Source organism: Acomys minous (assembly GCF_964271855.1).
Source record: "Acomys minous genome assembly, chromosome: 11".
In the NCBI taxonomy this organism is placed as follows: domain Eukaryota; kingdom Metazoa; phylum Chordata; class Mammalia; order Rodentia; family Muridae; genus Acomys; species Acomys minous.
In genome coordinates, this window is record NC_140492.1 from 77,295,644 (window position 1) to 77,318,064 (window position 22,421).

At 46.3% G+C, this 22,421-nt stretch overlaps 1 pseudogene across 1 annotated transcript; it reads left to right on the forward strand.

The window, feature by feature from the left end:
- Positions 1 to 1,345: 1,345 nt before the first annotated feature.
- LOC311608026 (zinc finger and BTB domain-containing protein 12-like) lies at positions 1,346 to 2,997 on the forward strand (annotated as a pseudogene). The gene has a single exon. The product of its transcript is annotated as a zinc finger and BTB domain-containing protein 12-like (transcript).
- Positions 2,998 to 22,421: the final 19,424 nt, after the last annotated feature.

Here is a 22,421-nt window from a genome sequence, read left to right on the forward strand (position 1 = left end):
GCTCCAGAGCATGATAAATAAAAGACCCTGTGAACATTGCATCTGACTTGTCACTGGTAGTCTGTGGAGATTTTGTGACTTGGGGATTTCAGAATATTGTAAAGTAAATGACATAAATATTAATTTTTTTCTCATGAATGCATCTTCCCCAGAAGGGGAAATAAAATTCACCTTGGAAGAGGATGGAGAGAGAAGTAGGTGGAAGAGAGGCTGGGAAGGGGGACTATGGTGGGGACCAGGTGCAGGGAAGTCAGGGGTGGGAGGTGAGAGGGCTGGAGAGAAGGAAAACCAAGGTGGGGGAGGGGACGTCACTGGAACAAGATGGCGCTTGGTCTGGTGCCACGTGTTCTAATGCTAACACATTTAGCGCTAAGATCTGGCCGCTGCTGTGATGGGCACATTATCAAGTACTCCTGTCCTTGTTGTGTGAACTCTGCTCCACCTAATTTAAAGCTGGTTGGGATTTGGCAGAAAGAGAAGGGGTGGAGTTTTGAGGCTGAGAGGCCAGAAGTCAGAGAGGAAGAAGAAGGTGCAGGAGAGGAGGCGATGGACGATTCCAGAGAAGGGCTTGGAGGAGAGGATAAAATGATAACGGGATAACAGAGTCGTTACTATGTACCCCTTTGTGCTTAATTTTGAATGGCTCGTAGTCTCAGTGTTTGGTTATTTGGAGAAATTAATGATTAATGAATAAAATAAGGTTTTGCTAAATGTATGACAATATTAATTTTTAATATTCATCAACAAATGGCATCCAATGAATTTAATGTTATCCACACCCTTAATATTCAGATCTAAACATTAAAAAGTTCTGAATGGAATCTTCTAACACTCTCCAGGGCCAAAGTCAATATAGGAAAGGGAGGAGAGGGAGGTTCAACTACAGCCGAGGTCTAATCTAATTCTTTGGGGCATTTCGCTCTTGCCTGTCCAGGAAATTTTCAAAGGGGGAGTCAAACTCTAACTGCTAGGAAAACTCCTGCTGTGCTGTGTTTCTTAGCAACTTAGATTCTCAGAGCCCAGTGGCTCTGGGCTTGTAAACAAGCCTCCTCCACTCTAACAAGGCTAAAAGGAACACTGGGAGGCCGGTTAAACAAAAGCTTACCTAAGGGAAAAAGCCAGATTGGGGGAGGATTTGGAAAGTGGTAAAATAATTTAAAATTACAGGTAGGGGGCGAAACCTCGACTCTTCTCAGTGAGCTTAAAAACAAGGAGTTTGGTCAGACATGGCACAGATCGGGTCATTTGGTTTTGTTTGTTTGTTTTATTTTGCACAAACGTTAATTGGGGGCGGAGGCATCAGTCCTTCTTGGCCGTTGCCTGCCTCCAGGCGGCCTGATCGCCTTTCCTCTGGGACCGGTTCTTGCTGAACCCCAGCTCTGAGCGGCAGCACTCGCTGATGCACAGCACGCATTGTAGCAGACCTGCTCCTCACTTGCTGCGCGGGCGCCTTGGAGCAGTCAAGGACATCGTGAACTACCTGCTGTCGCCTCCTACCTGCGAATGGAGCACTGGTGGAGAAATGCAGGAACGCCCTCAGGCAGTTTGTTGAGCCCAAAATAGGCTTCAAAGAGGATGGGGTCAGCGAGGCAAGCCTGGTGAGCAGTGTCAGTGTCACCAAGTCCCTCCTCCCTCCCCAGGACCCCAAAGCCAGCACCAAAATCTCCACCCCACCTCCTCTAACCCCTCCACTCCTGCGGCCGGTGAAGCTGGAGTTGCCGCTGGATGAGGACCTAGAGCTGAAGGCAGAGGCCGAGGATGAGGATGTTTCTGACATCTGTATCGTCAAGGTGGAGTCTAAAGTGGCATACTGGCTCAAACCCCCTGGAGGCCTAGTAGGGGGTCTGGGTATTGGGGCTTCTGTGCGCAGCCACCTGGGGGAGCTAACCCAGAGCAGTGTGGCCCCCAACACTGTAGCCCAGCCGCAAGGTGTGGTGAAGGCCTGCTACAGCCTGTAAGAGGCCGCAAAGGCGAAGGCCTGTTTGTTGATCCCAGGAGGCAGGGCTAGTGTGGGGGCCACTTCGGGACTTGTGGAAGCAGCGGCAGGCGGCTGTGGCTGCCCGGGCATGGGCGGGGAGGCAGTCTGGTGGCAGGGTGCGGCTGGGAACACCAGCCTGGGGCTTCTCAAGTGGAAACCCCTTAAAGAACATCAAGTGCACCAAAGTGTGTATCAGGGTGTGGAGAAGCTGGTCTTCCACATGCGAGCGCAATGTTTAGTCTAAATGTGCCTGCACTACGGCAAACAGTTCAACCACAGCAGCAGCAACCTCAACCGCCATGTGAACGTCCATCGCTCCGTCAAGGCGCACTCCTGTGGCATCTGCGGCAAGTGTTTCGTTCAGAAGTCCACGCTGCACAATCTCCTCAACCTGCACTCAGAGCGCAGCCCTGCGGATGTTCCTACGGTGATGTGCGCTTCGGCCACAGGCCGGGCGGCACCTCAAGGAGCAGTATGGCGAAACCACAGCTGAGAACGTGCTGGAGGCAGGTGTCGGGGAGATCCTTATCCGCTGAAGGGCGGGAGGCTGCGCGCGCGGAGGGGCGGTTCTGGGCCCAGCAGAAGTGGGGGGGTTGGTTTTGGATCAGGCGTACATTGTAAGCAGGAGGATTGGATAAAGACCTTGCCTCAAAGAGTAGGAGAAAAAGATGGAGTCGGAGACAGGGTTTACGATGGTGAGGGGCTATGGGGTCCCAAAGAAAGATTTCTTTTTGTAGAGGTGCACGAACAATGTGGAGGGAGGGAAAAATGCAAAGGCTGAAAGAACTTTGAAGACTAGCTTTTCCTGGCTAAAGCTGCCTTTGGGGAGGCGGGGTGCGGTGGGAGCTGGGGGATTGGCAGGGTGCAGTTTACTTGTATTAGAATAGCTCACAGCGGGAGAGGGTGGTAGGGCAAACAAGTGCGAAGTCTTTGAGGAGGCGGCTCTTGCATGCTGGGGAAGTGGGGCAGTGGGTACATACATCACCGGAAATGAAAGAACAGGGTGGGCAACCTGGGTAGGTAATGAGACATGGGCGTACAGTAGCAAGAACAGTGAATGGGGGGGGGCAGGGCACACGTGAAAAAGAACACCAGGAGGGCTGTTGGGAGGGAGGGAGAGGAATAGAGACTTATACGGTATTTTTTTTTTAATAAAACGTATTTTAAAATATTTTCCCCTGGAGTTTGAGGTTTTAGTTTTTCTTTGTTATCCACAAAACAAAACAAAAAAAGAAGAGATTAGTGGATTTAGGGGTGCTCTTCCTGTAGGTGATTAGCAGACTCCTAGGTCATGTGTTGGGACAAGACTGGAGAGGTAGAAGGCTCACGAGAAGCCTGCAAAGAAAAATACTTCGGATACAATAAATAAGATTATTCCATAACAAAGGCCTTTTTGTACAACAGGGATATGGAGCCTTGATTTGTTCCTTCACAGATAATATCTTGTCAACATAGGTACATAGTATTTGTTAGAAGGCCTAATGATAGAAGAATAATAGAGTTTATGGTGGGATTACATTACTAACCCAGAATTTAATAGCAGGGTGGAAAAGGCTCCTGTTAGGGTTCATGGTCTTGGATTAACTATGCGATGTGCATATGTTTAGGGGGTCATTATGTAATATGTAGTTAAAGGCTAACTGAGAGGGTAGATATGTAGGCTTCAATAAGGGCAATGGCAAATCCAAGTATGATAAGCAATACAAGAATAATAAATGTGATTGTAACAGTTGGTGGACTAATATTTATTAATAATAAGGTAGCTACGCCAATTACGTGTATTAGCAGGGGTCTGGCAATAATACTAACTGTAAGACAAACTGCTCAGGCTTTAGGTTGAGTAAATAAGCTGATAGTTTGCATGATATTGAGTGATGAGTGAAATAGTCCTTCCTTGAGGAAGAAAGTGGGCTAATGAGCTTTTTATTTTGTGTCAAAAACCTAGGGTTGCTGCTCCTACTCATAGTGGGGTGGCTGTGCTTGCTTCCGTCTACAGGGAGCTGGGTGGTCGGTGTGGACCTAGGAGTGCTGCTCCTCCTCATAGTGGGGTGGCTGTGCTTCCGTCTACAGGGAGCTGGGTGGTCGGTGTGGACCTAGGATTGCTGCTCCTGCTCATAGTGAGGTGGCTGTGCTTCCGTCTACAGGGAGCTGGGTGGTCGGTGTGGACCTAGGAGTGCTGCTCCTGCTCATAGTGGGGTGGCTGTGCTGACGTCTACAGTCTATAGGGAGCGGGTGGTCAGTGTGAATGTGTGCAGGAGAAGGACTAGCAGGTCTGTTGATCCGATGAATACAACAAGGGAAATAATTACTCGGGATCATACTTGTCCTTTTGGGGAGTGGGTTAATATTATTTGTTTTATAATAAGTTTAGTTAGTCATTGTAAGAATGAATGGAGTTGGCTATTATTAAGCATTTTGAAGAGGGGAATAAGATGGAGGGGAATATAATAATGATAATGACTACTGGTGTTTTACTATTGTTTGGGTAATAAAAGAGGCAAATAGATTTTCATTCATTTTGATTCTCAAGGGTTTTGGAGTTTTGGTGATTTTAGAGTTTTAGGGGATGGTGAGTAGGGAAAACTTGTGTAGACTTTTTTTAGTTGAAATAAGATAAAGAGTGTAATTGCAGATAGAGCAGTAGTGAATCATGTGGATGTACCTAGTTGTGGCATTTCACTATGGAAAAGTTTAGTCTCTAACTTTAACTTAAATGGTTAATGCTCTAACCTTCATAGTGAGTTTAAAGTATGGAAACTGATCAATTGTCAAAATATTTTAGTGGTACTATTTCAAGAACAATTGGTATAAAACTGGGATTATACCCAAAGATTTCTGGACATTGGCCGTAGAATACACCTGGGTGATTTGAAGTTACTGTGGCTTGTTTTAGATGTCCTGGGATTGCATCTGTATTTAGTCCTAATGAGAGAACAGCTCATGAGTGAAGTATTTCTTCATATGAAATTAGGATGTGGATTGGAAGTTCTATTGGAAGTACAGCTCGATTGTCAACTGCTAGTAGGCAGAGTTCAGCTGGTTTTCAGTCGTTTATTGGAACCATGTATGAGACAAAGCACAGGTCTTCGAAATCAGTATATTGACGGCTTCAATGTCACTGATGTCCTGTAGTTTCACTGTGAGCACAGGATTGTTAGCTTCGTCTGTTACATAAAGGATTTGAAGGGAAGGAAGGGCAAAGAGGATTAGAATTACAGCCGGTAAAGTGGTTCAGATTGGTTCAACTTCTTGGGCGTCTGTTGTACTAGTATCTGTAGTTAGTGGCTAGTATTAATGAGATAATATAGAGAACTAGAGAATTGATAAAGTGATTATTAATGTATGACCATGAAAGTTTATAAGTTCTTCATAATAAGGGATGAAGCATCTTGTAAGCCTAGTTGCAAAGGGTAAGATATTAGATCTGTAAATTTACTAGTATCTCATTGAGAAAGACAATTCCCTGACTACTTGTGTTTAGAGTTTTTCAACTTAAAACAACATATTGGAATAATGTTTGCAACACTTGCTTAAGGAAGTAAGAGACGTCTGGATCAAAGAGCTGAAATATTAGAGCAGTGGCCAGGACATGACCTAGAGCCTCTGTAGGTGGTGGTCTGTCCGTCAGCCTTATTGTCATTCTTATCTCTCACCCTCTTCTCCATCCCAAGCTGTAGATGCAGAAATAACAGAAGTGAAATGACTTCTTGACCTGATGCAGTCTGTGTCCTCAGGTTCAGATATCTTTCCCCACTGCACCATCTGACGCCATCCACATAGTCTGGAGATAAAACAGATAAGGTTAGACAGTTGAGTTCAGTCCTCATAAACTGAACAGAGAGCTACAGCAAAGAAGCCCACCTGGTCCCAAGAGGTGCCTAGGACAGGGCACTTGTCCGTAGTAGTTCCAGAGACCACTGAGAGGATGCTCTTTCAGAGGTGGGCTAAGAAATGCCCAGCAACCTTCCAAACAAGAAATGTCTTTATGTTGGATAACTTGTTGGCATTGCCTTTGGAGTCTATTCCTATCAAAATTGTGTTTTAAAATGCATTACACTTTCAATCAAGCCTAGAACAACAGGAGTCTTTAAAGACATCTTTAATGAGGTGGGGGGTGATCACATAAACTGTGTCTTAACTGTTTGGATCCAGAATTTGTTTCCTGTTTCCTGTTCCCAGAAAAGCACATACTAAGAAAGAGCACAGAGATGGTCCAATCTGAGAACCCTGTTCTCCTTGTCCACATCACTGTGTGCATCTTCAGACAGGTTAATTTGTTTGCTTGGCATGGCATGAGGTGCATTGTAAAACTCTATTCTCAAATTAATTACATTTGGCCAATGTTTTGGTTTTTACTACTTAATTGGCACTTTTAACACCAAGGGGTAAATTTGGGGTCAGCTGCAGAGGGACCTACAGTCACAGCCCTTAGTGGTAATGTTCATTAAGGTATTTAACCTGCCGTTTGGAAAGCTCAGTCTCTTACAGCCAACTTCTGAGTCGTTTTCCAGTAGAGAGAGGGATGTCGACACTGATTATTCATCCCTTAGAGTTCCAGGGCTTCCAATCCAATTCCAAAACGTCCCCATTTGAGAACTGGATTTTGTACTTATTCTTGGAGTATAAATTCCGTAAGTTAGATTTACTATCTTGTCCCTTTAGTAGAGCACTTCCAAGAGACAGTGAAGTTTAAAGAAACAAAGCTGCAAAGCAGGAAGTCACTGATGCTGGAGATGCAGAAGGGCAGTAACTGGTCCCTGAGCACTTTCCTGCAGCTACACAAAGCCCTTGCAGAAAGCTGCCCTTCTTGCCTCACTGGCTCAACATGTTAACTCCCTTGCTTAACAAGCATGAGGGTCAGTCACTAGATTGGGATGCACACGTTCAGGTCCACTGCTGTCACTCAGCAGGGTTCTGAAGGAACCAGGCCCCTTAAGGACTCCCATTAAGGCCAAAGTCTGGGAAAATGTAAAAGTCTGCCTACTCAGTCCTCCCTTAAAGACCCCCATTAAGACCAAAGCATGTAAATTTCTAGAGGGTTCAACTTGAACCAAGGAAAGAGAGATATCAGATCACTGTGTGTGTGTGGCAGGGACAGGAAAAACCTTGAAGAGTCCAACTTGACTCAAGGTCTCAGTCTGTGTTCAGGGTCCAGCTGGACTCAAGGACAACCAGCTGTGTTTAAAATGTCCACTACCCCTCCCCAACTATAAAAGTTCCCAAACGCCCCTTGTGACTGCTTTAACCAATCTTTTCCATAGGCTAACTTGCCCCTCCACCCATTATCCAACCACCAAATGTCAAGACTTGTCACTCCCTGCTTGCAGCTTTTCTGCCCAAATGCCAACCAATCACATAGTGTAAAACTCATTTCTTTGTCTAAAACCTATAAAAGGCCTGTGCCTCTGTTTCTCAGGGTCTGCAGCTGGAAAGAGCTGGACAGACCCCATCGAGATGGCTCAATAAATTCCTATTCCTATTCTTATGCATTTCCATCGACAACGGACTCCGTCTCTTAATGGGGACTCCGGGAATAGACTAGAGATCTCTCTAGAGGTCTCAGTCTCCCAGTTCAAGCATTACCATATACCAGAAATGCAGGGATAGCCCTGTAAATCCCAGCGCTTGCAAAGCTGAAGTAAGGGAATTGTGAGTTCAAGACCAGCTTGGACTCCATAGTGCGTTTAGTGTCACCTCAGATACACAGCAAAAGCATTACCATAAGAAGAGGCGAAGGAAATACACTGTGCAGCCATCAGGTGCATGATGAGGAATATAGGACTTTCTGATGGGATCGAGAGTTGACAGCAGGGTAGCCACCAGCCCACACTCAAGCCCATAAGAGAACAGCAAGGACATCCAGGGAAGGCAGTTGCTATGGAAATCTGCATGTGTGCTGTCAGGATTAAGAATCCTTTCTGGTTGTGGGAAGTGCTCACCAGAACAGTAATAGGTGTTACAGGTGAGTTCCCACCCTCTCCATCACTCAGCTCTGACTTTAGAAATCAGTGATATCCAGAAAAAAAGGGAAAGAACCAACTTTAGGTTCCTGATCTGACATCTGCCATGAAAACTACCTTAACCACTCAATGCTATAGTTCAGGAATCGTGACAGAGCCCAAGATCCACTGGCCAGTGTCATACATACCATGTGCTCTTGGGCTTTTCCCCTGGAGGTGGGGAGACTAAGCTCTCTTTATGTGTATCTGACATCTCTAGTGCCTGACATGGATTAGGGGCAGCAGCTCTGGGAGGCCCAGCCTCTAGAAAGCTCTGCCACAGTGGACTTGGAAAAGGTAAACTTCTCACAGGGGAGGGAATAATTTTCTCTAGTAGGCTAGTGCCTGTTCAACAAAATCACTTAATTGCAAGTGAAAACTTAGAGGCAGGAAAGAGAAGAGTGCCAACACGCATGAGAACTCACTGCTTTTTATGGCAGCCAATGAGACGCCAAACATTCTGCCCCGCAGCATCTGGGTGACCCATGCAGACCCAACTGATACTTCACACCACTAAGATCGAAGCCCCAAACACAGGGAGTTTTAGTTCTTCTCAAACATTAATTAGACTCAGGGCCAATGTGTCTCCCATGTGTCTCTAAACCAATGCTTTAGCGTCACCAAAATTGTCAGGAGCCAGTCATGCAGGGGTGGACTTGAGGCAAGCAAGTGAGCAAACTGGAGGTGGCCCGCTGCTGCAGTATCTGTGATGGGTGTGACCTAGTAAGAGAAGACCCTAGGTAGTTCATCTCTAGATTGCTTCTTCTGCTGATTGCCTTTCCATGCTTGTATTTCCTGTACCATTCATATAAATATAAATATATGTGTGTACATACATATATACATAATGCCTGTGTTCTGATGCAACTGCTTTTCTCTGCCAGGAAGATTCTTGCAGAGACACAATGAGGATGACATCATGATTCCTGACAATGACTCCTAAGTTGATTCGAGTGGCTTTTTCAGCCCCTCATGCAGAATAACTAAATCTGCCAGGAATTTTGTGTTTTTTACTCATCACTGACACATAAACATCACTAGAATAGAGGCAGGCCTGAGACAGGTTTATCACTCAGGCATGCTTTCACTCTAGCGCTAGAGACAAAGTCCTCGCTCTCTGTGTGCACAGAAAATAGACAATTAACTAATATTGGCATTAAAGACAAATAAAATTATTTTCCTGATATCACCAGAAGCTAAGAGATAACTGGAAAATGCATAGCCAGGTCAGTCCTAATTGAAAAGACATGTATCTTGTTCTAACTTCTTGGACCCTGTTAACCTTTAGGGCTTGTCCACCTTTGTCATTCTGAACTCATTATGAATTTACGTAATGGATACATAGATAAGAAATGTTTAATTTTAATGAAAAACATGTAACCTATTATCCTGTTGCATTCATCTGGTTTTTTGTGTGTGATTAATTGCCTTTTTGTCTATGAGGTAGTTCCTTTTCTGATGTAGAGAGCTTTTTCTCAGAAATATAAAACTAGTGTGCCAGACCAAAAAAATATATGGTTTGAAGTCCACTGGAATTTGCTTCATCCATGAGTTGTAAATATGTAAATATGTTTATAGATAAGTGAATGTGTCCATCTGTCTGATTTTTGTACATGTGTTACATACATGTATGCTAATTGTATGTAAGGAGCTCTTTTTGTATCATCCATTGAGTATATGTATGAATATGTGCAGGTCTATATGTCTGATCTTTTGTCTATGTGTACATACAGAGTTGAAGTTTTTAACTTCATTCACCTTTTCCTCTTGAGTGTGTGTGTGTGTGTGTGTGTGTGTGTGTGTGTGTGTGTGTCTGTGTGTGTGGTCTGTATTCTATCTCTCTCTTATTTCTTAATTCTCTGTAGATTCACAGATAAGTTAATAGACCTAGGGCCTTACCATCAGCCTTCTAAGGCAAGCAGGCCAAAGTTTACCATAGCCAGCAAGCTCTCTGCAGTGGCCTGCTTCTCCACAGGAGCTGACCTCAGATCCAAGACCTTTTTATGACCCCCTGCAGTTTGGGGATAGAAGCTGCTTTTACAGCTCCAGCTACAGGAAAAAATGTGGTTGGTTTAAATTTTCCTCCTTAACAGTAGTACAACCAGTCCCACGTCGCCAGAGAAGGAAGCCCTGTCTCTCTCTCCTCTTCTTTGTTCTTACTGGGTCCTTTTGCAGCCTTAAATTTTAAAAGCTTTTGAATTTGGGTACAGAACTTGAGAAAAAGACCCAAGTCTGCCTGTCTCCAATCCTCAATCTACAGTCACCTGCCTCAGTTTCTCCAACCCTGGACAAAGACACAAAGTAAGCATGAAATGCTCAAGAAAGACCTCCTTTCCTCTTTCTAGGAATCCCCTCCCCGTTTTGCCCTCAGGGAGAACAGTGGCTGGAGGAGCTGGGAGACTTAGCCTGATTTAAATTCAGATACATTCTGCGTTCTTTCCACAAGCCCAAGATGTCACCCCATGTGAATTTCAGACATGGGCTAGGGTGTGGGGCATTCTGGGTATCAACGTGTTCCTGCTGGGAGGAGCTGTACCAGTTGAGTGCTTGGTTGGCCGTCACCTTCTCTGTGGCAGGATATGGGGAACATATTCCCATGAAAGGGGAGCAACTACTTGTTTTCATGGAGCTGTAAAAGTTTAACATTGTGCCCCTGAAGTTGGCCTTAGTGAAGGGATTAAAACTCAGCTCTTTCCCTAGTTATGGAGTTTGAAAAATTTGACTACTCATGTTTAGTCATACCACACACACATATAATTATATATATATATGTTGGTAGCATGTCACAGTCAATATGCTCTTGCTGTGAAGAGACACCATGACCACAGAAGCTCTTACAAAGGAAAACATTGAATTAGGGCTGTCTTACAGGTTCACACTAGTGCACTGTTGTCATGGCCAGAAGCATGGCAGTGTGAAGGCAGGCATGGTGCGGGAGAAGGAGCCAAGACTTCTAAAGCTGGATCAGCAGGCAGCAGGAAGAGATACACTAGGCCTGGCTTGAGCATTTGAAACCTCAAAGCACACCCCCAGTGACACCTTTCCTCTAATGAGGCCACACCCCCTAATAGTGCCCATTAATGGCCTGGTGACTAAGCACTGACATCTCTGAGCCTCTGGGGCCATACCTTTTCAGACCACCACAGAGCATCATTAGAAATGGTAAGATGAGTATCTGTCAGACACAAGAAAAATGGTTTCTTTTGTTGGAGAGTCCCCTCCCACCTGGCCCTATGGAGGCCCCTATGGAGCAGCCAGGACATTTGCTCTTCAGGCCTTTCTCACTAGATTGACTATGTGAGACTCATTCTGAAAACAGATAGGGTGGATCTGAGCCTCCATGTAGCTGCTGTGCCCCAAAACTGCTGCATTGACCCTGAGGAGAAGTAGAAAAGGTAAGAGTTCTGGATGTGGACTACACACCAGGCAAGAGGACCAGATGGATTGCAGATTCATACTCACGGCTTTGGCATGGAGACTGTCAGTTCCCCAGTACCCAGCCTGCAAAGGGTGTGCACTGTTGTGTTGTTGAGCCAGCAGATAAATGAACAAAGGAGCGAGCTGGTAAGTTCTTCCTGTCCTAAACATTTTTAATATCCAGAAAACTTTTTTCTTATCATAATAATCTGTTCTAGATTTAGCTTTTAGGTCCAGTACTGAGAAAGAAGCCTCTTGCCACGTGCAGAACTTAACAAAGGGTAAACATACAAGAGACAGAGGCAAAATCACTCAGCAAACTCAGGAACAAAAGGAGCCCTGACCATGGTGTGTTAAATCAAAAGCTGCCTTGAGACCCTGATACACAATTTCTGTTCGAATCCTTTCTCACAAAGATGTCATTTTAAAGAGTGGTTTTAGGTTCACAGCAAAGCCAAGAGGGAAGTTAAGCTATGTCCTATAGAGCCCCTGTGCACTGGCTGCTGGAGCCTCTCTGTTATCAGCAGGCTCCGTCAGAGCCCCCATTGGTGTGAACAAGGAGCCTACATGATACATTTGCCACAGGGACCACTGTCTGTGTTGTGTGGTCTACATGTCCCCACTGAAGTGTGATATGGAGCACCACCGTCCCCCTCTCTCCCAGTTCTGCTTCTACAGTTCCAGTTACCTGAGATCAACTGCACAGTTGTGGCCCAGTGAACCTCCTTCTTGTACAGAGTCAGAAAGCCGATTAGCACCTAACTGCACATCACAATGCCTGTGTCATTCAGCTTGCTTCCTCTTGCCCTGTAGCAATCCTCACATCCTCACAAGAAGAGAGGGGAATACAGTCCATGGAAATGTTTCTAGAACTGGGCGTGACTAACTTGGCAAAGCTACCCAGGCATGGAGGGCTGAGCTTGGATTGCCAGCGCCCACATGGAAACAGTGCATGGCAGTGTGCATCTGTCCCCCTCCTGCTGGGGAGGCAGAGATGGGAGGCTTTGCTGGCCAGCTAGTCCAGCTGAATGGAGAAGCTCCAGGTTCAATGAGAGACGCTGGTTCAAGAAATTAAGTAGAAAGCAATTAAGAAAGACACCCAGTGTAGGCTTATGCCCTCCACATGTGCAAAAACACAGATGCCTGCACCTCCCATAACCATGAACTATAAGTACAAATACAATACAACACAGACACACAAAGATATCTTGATAGACACCTTAAGTTCACTTAACTTTATTATAGTATAGTGTTAAAATAATTCTACTTTTTGTTAATTATTATTACATTTTTACTATGCTTAGATTATGAAGTCAAGTGTGTCATCAGTGAGAGTTGCTACTATCTGCAGACTTAGACAACCCTATTAGAACATTCCTCAAGGATGATGGGGGAACTACTGCATGTTCACCACCACACATACCCTCTGTGCTCTGCTGTTTGTCTTCCATTCCATCTCCGTAGCCTAATGATGTCTGTACACACCACTGGGTGGGCAATCAGAACAAAAAGCCACACACATTTCCTTTTTAACAGACTTAGACAAAGACAGGGATCAGGGCTGGTGTCATAGGTAGCTTCAGCTGTCAACTTGACACAAACCTAGAGTCCTCTGGGAAGAGGGAACCTCACCCAAGGCAGTGCTTCAGTCAGACTGGCCTGTGAGCACATCTGTGAGGCTTTCCTTAGTTGCTAACTGATGTAGGAGGGCTCATCCCACTGTGGAAGGTGCTACTCTGGGCAGGTCATCCTGAGTTGTGTAAGGAAGCAAGCTGAGCAAGCCACGAAGAGCCAGCCAGTAAGCAGCACTCCTCTGTGGTCTCTGCTCCAGTGCCTGCCTCCAGGTTCCTGCTCTGTTGGAGTTCCTGCCTGACTTCCCTTCATGAGGCTGAATGAAGGAGACATGTAAGCCATGTAAACCTGTTCCTCCTCAAGTTGCTTTTTTGTGTTTAGTATAGGAAAGCTAGCTAGAGCACCTGGTTTGCAACACTTGTGACTGGCCTGGACTCTAGGGTAGAGCAGGCACAGCACAATACCGCAGTTGCTCTACTATATGTGTCCTTTTTTCAGTCATGTGACTGTAAAAAGCATAAATTGAAATACACATTTCAGAGTAAATTTGCTCAGCTTCTAGTGTAGTATTTTGTCACTTAGAGGATCACTGGGTGACTCAGGACAATTTTTTCCTTGACATTTTTCTGCATCTCCTTTGTATATGAGGGTTATGTGTACCTGTTAACAAAGCAAGTCTTTGCAGCTTATGATTTTTCACACCTGTTTGAAATTGAGTGTGGAGAGTTACCAGAACTTGAAACATAAACCAAAAAGTAAAAGGTAAAGATCTTTTGAAACCTAACAATTATAACAACTATTTTTAAAAATCCCTTGTTGTTTCTTTGTATGTACAGGAGGCATCCGACCTCTCCTGAGACACCAGAAAAGGGTGCTAAGCATATCCCCAGCCAAGTCACCTTCCTCTCCCACCAGCTCCCTCACGTACACTCATATCACTCATATATTTGCATGCTTCGGTTCCTCTACCTCCCAGTTCCTAATTTAAAACTGCTTAAGGAATTACTAGCTGATACCTTAGTGGGCTATATCAGATTGTTAATTCTAGCTAATGAATTACTACAAATGGACGGGTTTTAAATAGCTCCACTCTATCATCTTATGACTCTGTGGGTCAGCCCCCCTCTATCGTCTCATGCGTCAGCCCCACTCTATCATCTCATGCCTCTGTGGGTCAGCCCCCCTCTATCGTCTCATGCGTCAGCCCCCCTCTATCGTCTCATGCCTCTGTGGGTCAGCCCCCCTCTATCGTCTCATGCGTCAGCCCCCCTCTATCGTCTCATGCCTCTGTGGGTCAGCCCCGCTCTATCATCTCATGTGTCTGTGGGTCAGCCCCCCTCTATCGTCTCATGCCTCTGTGGGTCAGCCCCCCTCTATCATCTCATGCCTCTGTGGGTCAGCCCCGCTCTATCATCTCATGTGTCTGTGGGCCAGCCCCCCTCTATCATCTCATGCCTCTGTGGGTCAGCCCTCCTCTATCGTCTCATGCCTCTGTGGGTCAGCCCCCCTCTATAGTCTCATGCATCTGTGGGTCAGCCCCGCTCCATCGTCTCATGGCTCTGTGCGTCAGCCCCCCTCTATCGTCTCATGTCTCTGTGGGTCAGCCCCCCTCTATCATCTCATGCCTCTGTGGGTCAGCCCCCCTCTATCGTCTCATGTCTCTGTGGGTCAGCCCCGCTCTATCATCTCATGGCTCTGTGGGTCAGCCCCACTCTATCATCTCATGGCTCTGTGGGTCAGCCCCCCTCTATCGTCTCATGCCTCTGTGGGTCAGCCCCCCTCTATAGTCTCATGCGTCTGTGGGTCAGCCCCGCTCCATCGTCTCATGCCTCTGTGGGTCAGCCCTCCTCTATCGTCTCATGCCTCTGTGCGTCAGCCCTCCTCTGTCATCTCATGCGTCTGTGGGTCAGCTCCCCTCTATCGTCTCATGCCTCTGTGGGTCAGCCCCCCTCTATCGTCTCATGCCTCTGTGGTCAGCCCCCCTCTATCATCTCATGCCTCTGTGGGTCAGGCCCCCTCTATCGTCTCATGCCTCTGTGGGTCAGCCCCCTTCTATCGTCTCATGGCTCTGTGGGTCAGCCCCACTCTATCATCTCATGGTTCTGTGGGTCAGCCCCCCTCTATCATCTCATGCGTCTGTGGGTCAGCCCCCCTCTATCGTCTCATGCCTCTGTGGGTCAGCCCCCCTCTATCATCTCATGCTTCTGTGGATCAGCCCCCCTCTATCATCTCATGCCTGTGTGGGTCAGCAGTCTTTAGAGATGACTGGGTTCTCTACTTATGATCTGGAATGCAGAGTCAGCTCAGCAGGGCTGGAGAAGATGCCACTCTTAAGTTGTTTCCGGTTGTTGGTAGCAATCTTTTTCATGCAGCTATAGGCAGGGGCCTCATGTCCTTGCTGGCTGTTGATCAGAGTACATACTCAGTGTGGAGAGGCTTCTCTCAAGCTCATCTTTCTAGCTCAGCATCTTCAAAGTCAGCAAAGGCACTTCAAATCCTTCTTATGCTTTGAATCTCTCTGGCCTCTCTGCATATGGCACTAGCCATAGAGAATGTTCTGCTTTTAAAGGAGTGTGATTGGGCTGAACCCACCTGCATGAGCTCCTTATATTTGTAGTTTAAAACCACCACTACACAGTATGAAGATAAAGGGGGCGCCATCTGCTGATAATTTGAAATTCCTAACTTTTCTCTATTTAGAACAATACTGGGTAGCAAACAAAAACCATGACAAATAATTACAATGTGGAAAAAAGGAAATGATTTTAGATAGCTGATGTTTGTCTATTTGGTTGGATTTGTTTCAGGAGACTGGGTCTTGTAATATAACCAAGCTGGCCTCAAACAGGCCATCCTCCTGCCTCAGCCTCCTCAGTGCTGGGTTGGATTAGAGGCATATATTTTAGTAATTGTATTGTCATCTTTCTCCTACTCCTCCTTGGGCAATGAGATCCACCATTCCATTCTGTGCTACATCTTACAAGTTCATCAGTCAACCCTAGTCTGCCCTATCCACTGTAGAATAGTTAGCAGCAACGTTGATCTGCCTCACACCCACCCAAGGAGAACTCCTGCCTTAGAAGGAAACTCCACCTCTATTAATTTGTGGACCCCTGGCATTCTAACCCTTACCCATAAATCTCATTCCATTCCTCCCCTCAGAGGGCAACGATCATGCTGAGCCTGCTTGGGGTTCCTTCAACAAGCAAACGTTTAGCGCTTTCTGGCCTCCTCCTACTCCCTAGATCACCTTTCTCCAGCTTTACTCAGGGAACTCCTTATCACCCACACCTGCTGCGGACCGTCTCAGTTGGGTATTGGTCCCTGGGTCAGGAGTGCTCGAAGTGTTGGTGAACAAAGATAGGTGAGTGACACAACAGAACACAAATGTAAAGGTGCTATTTGATTCTGAGTGTATTTTGGAGACCATCAAACCAGCTTTATATACACATTTTGGAGTGGTTTACACATGGTTACATTATTTTTCCATACAAATCAAAATACAGGATGCTGTGTAATTATGTTGTCATCAATCTTGAACAATCATTCATAAGTCATCAGATTGGCATCAAATCCTGTGTTCTCTTTATCAAAGGTCAGTGTTCTCTCATTATGCCAACCATGTGTGAGTCAAGACAGTTTTCTTAGCTCATCCGCCACTATCTGGGGTTTTACTCAAAACACTTTGTAAGTCATAATATAAACTATTCATTGGTGACTAATTCTTAGCCATGTTTACATTAACAAATGGAATGGAACTTAGTGGTCAGCTTGACTGAATGACCCTTGGCTGCAGTTTTGAGTAAAGGGTTGACTAGCAACAGTTACGTCTGAAAAGTTCTTTGATAAGACAAGTGAAAACAAAAGTGAAATATTCCCAAAACAGATGAGTGAGGAAAGAAGGAGGGGGCTGCAATCACCACTCCTGGTTAGAACATCAGACCCACCTTCCAGGAGGCTCTCCCAATTGAGTAGGGGCCATTGCCTCGGTTCTGTGATAACATTTTGTCACACAGACTGCACTGGAGGGGTCATGACACACACCCACACTCAACACAACCTTCCTCAACTGCTATGTCTACTATCTGTGTGTATCAATAACATTTCTCATTCCTGAGACAAATACCTAACAAAACCAACTTATAGATAGATGGTTTTCTTATTCTGCCCACATGTGTGCCTGTCCACTACAAGAAGGCACCACATCTCTTTATAGGTGGTTGTAAGCCACCATGTGGTTTCCTGGAATTGAACTCAGGACCTTTGGAAGAGCAGATGGTGCTCTTAACCTCTGAGCCATCTCTCCAGCCCGAGATGTTCTTCTTAAAGTGTGGGCATGAGCTTATCTAGAGCCTAAAGCCTAGAGCCCTTGGAGCTAGAGTTGCAAGTTTAATCTGTCTGATGTGTGTGCTAGGAACTGGACTTGGGTCCTCTGCAGGAGCAGCGAGTATTTTAACTAATGAACTGAATCTCCAGTCCAAGGAGGGTTTATTTTGCCTCAAGGTTTAAGAAGGGGCATTATCCAAGTTGTGTGACAAACATTTTGAAGGATATGTGTCTACTTACCCCAGATAGGGAGCCCACCAACAAATCAAAATATGGGTACCATCAAAGTCAAACTTGGTGAGCCAGTCAATTTTATTGGAGTCATTTCTTACAGCAGTAGAAATGACATGTAAAAGGTCTATCAGCAAAGCCCATGAGGTCATGGCCACAAGAGCTAGGAACTTGGAGCATATCACATAACCTGCAGGCAGCTCAGCTCAATGGGTTAAAGAGTGTCATTTCCAAACGACTCAGTTGGTCTAACCATGTTCCAGGCAGCTTGACTTCTACCAGGCAGCTGGTGTGGCCTCAGTGTACTTTGCAGCTTGATTTGTCTGAGAGTGACCTAGGGCCTTCTAGGCAGCCAGGGGCCCAGAGAATCTGGTCAGTTTCTGGGACTTCCTTAAGCCATATTGAGTCCTTCACCTCCCTGCTTCCCTAGGGATGGGATGTTTCAATCTCAAAGGAAACTGTTACACAACAGTCCGTCTTGATTAGGCGGGAGTCATGGCAGCAGGACTCTAAGACAGCTGGTCTCATTGCATCCACAGTCAGGAAGCAGAGAACAAACAACTTGTAGAACTGTTCAGTCTAGCAATACAGATCATAGGGAGGGACCAGACACGTGCAGGGTGGGTCATCCCTCCTCAGTTAAACCTCTCAGGAGGGATACTCAGAGACGTGTCCAGAGAGGTGCATGTTTCCTGGGTGATTCTAAAAAGATTAACCACCACACTGGTAAGGTGCGTTTGCTCACAAGTTCATCTGCCCCACTACTGTGCCCACTGTGTACAAAATCTGGGTGCTGTAAGGCTGATCTGGACTCTGAGTGCTTTCTCTTGTTTATTTGCATTTCTAGCCCAAGATCTAGATGGTCAGTAAATGAGTCCAAGGAAAGACGGAGGACAAAGGAGGATGCAGGAGAAAGGAGAGGAAAGCAGCTGCGACTTCTCTAATGCTGCAAGAGTAGTAGATGTAGTAGATGTTGCTCTCTGTGTTCCATTTTTGCTTCTAGAAGTCCACTAATTACACCCTACAAATAAATGCCAGTCCACCCTGACTGTGTAGGATCTCATTAGTGACTGGCCATCACCATCAGAGCTCACCCTCCTCCACACCCTCTCCTGACAGCCGACTTGTGCTTGGCTCTCAGCCTGGCCCCTTTCTTCACTGCCCTCTGAGCTGCATTGGCAGTTCACCGTCTCCACCAGTTAAGTGGATGTTTCTACAGCATAGTGCTCTTTCCTTTACCTGTACACCATCCCTGTGGGAGTAGGGAGCTGTCAAGCGTGTTCCTGGGAGAGCTGAATTTAACAGAAAAGAGATACTTAATCCCCTGCCTTCTCTGAGCTAGAGGATGTGTTGTAGTAGAAAAATACAAGTATGGAACACAGGAGACAATGTTTGTCTAACATGCGTAAGGCCCTAGAAGTGATGCTCAACATCACAAAAAATACATAGACAAAAAGTATGCAGAAAACCAACAATGCATTAGATGTAATCATCCCTCCATTCTACATCCATGACTCAGATAATTATGGCTCAGTGGTTAGAGCGCTTGTTGCACAGACATGAGGACCCGAGTTCAGATTCCAGCAGTGTGTCCCTGTGTTATGGTTACCCAAGCATTATGAGATTCCGGCAGTGTGGCCTTATGTGCCAGTCACCCCAGCACTATGGGATTCCAGCAGTGTGGCCCTGTGTGACGGTCACCCCAGCACTATGAGATTGCAGCAGTGTGGTCCTGTGTGCCAGTTACCCCAGCACCATGAGATTGCAGCAGTGTGGCCCTGTGTGCCGGTTACCCCAGCACTATGAGACTTCAGCAGTGTGGCCCTATGTGTCGGTCACCCCAGCACTATGAGACTCCAGCAGTGTGGCCCTGTGTGCCGGTCACCTCAGCACTATGAGATTGCAGCAGTGTGGCCCTGTGTGCTGGTCACCCCAGCACTATGAGACTTAAGCAGTGTGGCTCTGTGTGCCAGTCACCCCAGCACTATGTGTAGGAACCAGGCCTGACTGGGCTGCTTGCCTGTCTTGCTGTTTCATGTCCTGTTTCTAGCAGCTTCCATGTCTGTGTTTATCTTGGTTAGCTAGTCTTGTTTACTGCTCTGAGAATGCGCCCCTCTCTTCCTCGAGACTTTTCCTCCTGTGTGCGATTACCTCTTGAGGGATTTCACCTGGGAGGAGGATTCCTGTTTTGCTGCCTATAAGAAGGCTGTTTGGAACTCTGGGAGGATGATTATTAATAAACTGCTGCCGCGGCTGCTGCTGTGGCTGCTGCTCTCTTAGCACGAAGGACCCGCTGTGTTATTGTGTGTGTGCATGAGTTGAATCCACAGTCCCTCACCCTCTACTCGGTACTACGGTGGCTCGGGCGCCACAACTATGGGATTCCAGCAGTGTGGCTCTGTGTGACAGTCACCCCAGCACTATGAGACTCCAGCAATGTGGCCTTTTGTACATGTAACCCTAGCACTAGGGTGAGGCAGAGAAACAAAAACTGATGACGATTCCTGGCTAGTAGACAGCCAAACAGTATCAAGGTGTGGGTTGAGAGACTAGGAAGTCAAGGCCGAGAGTGATAGGGCACGACCCTTAACATCTTCCTCTGTCCTCCTCACATGAACAGATGGACACTAACTGGCAGGGCAGGACCCTTAACATCTTCCTCTGTCCTGACGTGTGCAGATGGACACTAACGGGCAAGAGCAAGAGTGGGGGTTTTTGGAAAACAATCACTTCTACTAGAGACTGAAAAGTATCCCAGACTGTCTGAGGAAGGATATGAGTGTCCTATTCTAGAGAGCAAGCTCACAATCAGTTGCAGATCAGAGCCTCTCACCCACATGCAGCCCCAGGGAAGGGTGTAGAGGCCCAGAAATGACCCACAGACAGTCCAGCGCCAAAGCCCAGCCCAATATGGGTGACAGCTCACAATGCTGGAAACTGGAGCACACTGCACAGCCTGCAGGCAGCTCAACAGGTTGGAGAGGGTCCTCTCCAAAACGACTCGGTTGGGCTAAATCTTTTCTGGGCAGTTATCTCTGCTTTCTTTGAGGCTATTGATCTGGTCTTAGAGTCTTTGCAGCTAGGCTAGTCTTAGAGCCTTCTTTGCAGTTGTTCCTCAGGTCTAAGAGGGACTCTCAGGTTTTGTGGGGCGCTGCCCTTAGTGGCTCTTGGCTTAAAACATTGGGCAATTCCACCTTGTCTGTAGATTCCATTTTCTGTACCTCTGCCTGGCACGTAGCAGGCTGAGGTCAGCCCAATCCACTCCACCCGGACCCTGGGAACTGCTGCCTGACACGTAGCAGGCTCCTCCAGATCCTGGGAGGCTGCTTGCTTATCTTGCTTCCGTAGCTGTGTTCCCTCAGAGCTCAATCCCTAATCTTGGAGTCTTCCTGCCAAGGAAAATGGCTGGATATCTGCTGTTAGGTTCCCACAGCAACCCTGCCCTTGCCCTAGATATTGCCTATATAAACCCTGTAAGAATTTTCAATTAACGGGGCTTGATCGATGTTCAGACTTGCCCTCATTTCTTCCCGTCTCCTGACCTTTCACTTCGGCACCCCCTCCCAGGTTCCTTTTGAAGACCCTGCAGGCCAGGGCAAGGTTTTCCTGTTTACTCTGACTGGGCTGCAAATCTGGTCAGTTTCATGGACATCCTGAAACTATTTTAAGTTGTTTACTTCCCTGCTTCAGGAACTTCCCTGCCAGACCTCTAAGGAAACTGTTACTCCAATAGAGGGCAGGGCTGTAGTGGGGGTGGCAATGTACGGCAGGGTTTAGAGTGATGAAAGAGAACAGAGAAATGATGTGATTGTAATCTCAAAAAAATTGTAAAGATATAAATAATTACTCATCAGTAAGAAAGAACCAACCATTGAAACATGCTACAGCTGATAAATCTCCAGAGAATTATGCTGAACAAAGAGCCACTGGTCTCAAACACACATAATTAAATTAAGTTCATTTGTTGCTTCTTAAAAGATTACATTTTAGAAATAGGGAACAAGTTAGAAATAGGGACCGTGCTGGTCCCGTGGTAGGATGGTCCCTAGTCTGATTCCTCCTAAGTGATCTTTTCTTTTCCTGTGCCAGCCCTACTCTATCATTCTTGCTCAGCCTCTAGTCACCATTTTCTGTTGTCAAGTCTACTTCACATTTCTCAGAAGGGAGGTGACTTGGGAATTACATTTTTAAGGGACAGTTATGTTACTTTCCCAGGCAACATACGTGGCATCCAAGAGGAACTTGACAGATAAATAGATGAAAGAGAGCAGAGATTGCATGGCCCTGTCTTGTAAGGCATGCAGCTAAGGCTGAGCAGTGTGAGGACAGAGCATGCTCAGAGGGAATTCTGATAGGACTTCTGTTCTCAGTGTAGGATGTGATAGCGCCTTTGTGTCAGAAGTTGTGTGAGCCTTTTGGTGGTTAGTGAGACATGTGACAGAGAGTCTCCTGAAGGTGGATTCTACCTAGAGAGACTCCGAGTATGGAAGTCGGCTGTATGGTGTGGAACACATGCCTGCCTGATGAGTGGAGTGCCCTGTGTGAGTACGGAGATGGGCTGCGAACATTTGAAGGTCTGGAACAAACACAGTTCCTGAGAGTACCACATACATCCTGGTTAAGAATATTAGCAGTCTGGGACTTGTGGTTTAGCTCAGTGGGTAAATGTGTTTATCATGAAACCTGGCAATCTTTAGTTCAATCCCCCAAATCCATATAAAGATGGAAGGAGTCCATTAAGCTGTTTTCTGATATACACGTCATGGGACATGCACACCTCACAGCCTGATTTACATAGAAAGACTCTATGTCTCCCAAAATGAAGGACGAGAAGGACAGGATGAGGAGAGAATTTCGGGTGTGGAGAGGGGAACCACACATTACAGGCAACTGATACC